Consider the following 2109-nt stretch of genomic DNA (forward strand, 5'->3'; position numbering starts at 1 on the left):
GTTGAGCTCTCCTGCATGGCAGCTGGCTGCATGATGGTGAATCTCTCCTTGAGTAGGGATGCCTCTCAGGGTTGCTCCTGAAGGTCAAGAGATTCCTTGCTTGTGACAGAGCCTCGGTAAGTGACTAACAGTGCACTGCAACTTTGCAAACTTTGCTAAGTTACCTCTAGGATTGATTGTGTACACAATCCCTAGACATAAACTGTTGACCAAGTCTGAGACTGTGTAGGAGTGTGGAAAGCAAGGGAGTCCACCCTGAACCACCGGACTCAACAAGAGAGTAAGGAAGGCAAGAGGGCAAGAAGGAGGAGCCAGGAAACTACAGGCCTGTCCGCCTCACCTCCAGCCCTGGAAAGGCGATGGAACAGCTCCTCCTGGAGGTCATCACTAAGCATGTGGAGGACAAGAAGGTGATCGGGAGTAGTCAGCATGCATTTACCAAGGGGAAATCATGCTGGACCAATCTGAGAGCCTTCTGTGATGGAGTGACTGGCCGGGTAGAGGAGGGCAGAGCAGTGGATGTTGTCTCCCTGGACTTCAGCAAGGCTTTGGACATTGTCTCCCATCACATCCTCACAGGTAAGCTCAGGAAGTGTGGGTTGGATGAGTGGACAGTGAGGTGGATTGAGAACTGGCTGGATGGCCGAGCTCAGAGGGTTGTGGTCAATGGCGCAGAGTCTAGTTGGAGGCCTGGAGCTAGCGGTGTCGCCCAGGGGTCAGTCCTGGGTGCAGTCTTGTTCAATGTATTCATCAAGGACCTGGAGGAAGGGGCAGAGTGCACCCTCAGCAAGTTTGCTGATGATACAAAACTGGGAGGGGTGGCTGACACACCAGAAGACTGTGCTGCCATGCAGAGGGAGCTGGACAGGCTGGAGAGGTGGGCGGAGAGGAACCTCCTGAAGTTCAACAAAGGCAAGTGCAGGGTCCTGCACCTGGGGAGGAAGAACCCCCAGGTGCCCCAGGACAGGCCGGGGGCTGACCTGCTGGAAAGTAGCTCTGCCGAGAAGGAGCTGGGAGTCCTAGTGGGCAGGTTAAGCTTGAGCCAGCAGTGTGCCCTGGTGGCCAGGAGGGCCAGCGGTATCCTGGGGTGCATTAGGCAGAGTGTTGCCAGCAGGTGGAGGGAGGTGATCCTGCCCCTCTGCTCAGCCCTGGGGAGGCCTCACCTGGAGCACTGTGTCCAGTTCTGGGCTCCCCAGTACAAGAGAGACATGGCCCTACTGGAGAGAGTCCAGCGGAGGGCTACCAAGATGATGAGGGGACTGGAGCGTCTCTCGTATGAAGAAAGGCTGCGAGAGCTGGGCCTGTTGAGCCTGGAGAAGAGAAGACTGAGAGGCGATCTCATCAATGTGTATAAATATTTAAAGGGAAGTTGTCAAGAGGATGGGGCCAGGCTCTTCTCCGTGGTGCCCAGTGACAGGACAAGAGGCAACGGGCACAAACTGGAGGTTCCATCCGAACATGAGGAAAAGCCTCTTTCCTGTGAGGGTGACAGAGCGCTGGAACAGGTTGCCCAGAGAGGTAGTGGAGTCTCCTTCTCTGGAGATATTCAAAACCCACCTGGCCATGATCCTGTGCAGTGTGCTCTAGAGGACCCTGCTTGAGCAGGGGGGTTGGACTAGATGATCTCCAGAGGTCCCTTCCAACCTCAACCGTGCTGTGATTCTGTGATTCTTGGATGATTTTGTTTGACCCTGTCCTCCATGCAGTAAATAACCGAGTGAACCTTGCCATCTAATCTCATTAAACTACTGTCTTATTTACCTTTGATCTTTGTTAAACCACTGTCTTAGATCAATAAAACATATTCTGCTGCTTCTCTCTTATGAGTGACGTGCATCACTCCTCTTTCATCTGCAATAAGTATGATTAGTGGTTTTGCTGTTTCTTTCTTGAATGGAAAGTTATAGAAAGACCTTTTCAATGTGCATGTTTTCCCACATTTGCCTTCTTGCTATGATACTTGAACAAATGAAGTAATTTAAGTAAAACAATACAAAGGGAAAGGATAGAAAGAGGAGTTCACCTTATCAGTTCTAGCTTTAAGAAAGTAAATTGATAGTTCTGAGCAGATTTATGTTCTAGACATGCATATGTGCATTATTAGGTTGC

This window comes from Struthio camelus, chromosome 1 (assembly GCF_040807025.1).
Source record: "Struthio camelus isolate bStrCam1 chromosome 1, bStrCam1.hap1, whole genome shotgun sequence".
Taxonomy (NCBI): domain Eukaryota; kingdom Metazoa; phylum Chordata; class Aves; order Struthioniformes; family Struthionidae; genus Struthio; species Struthio camelus.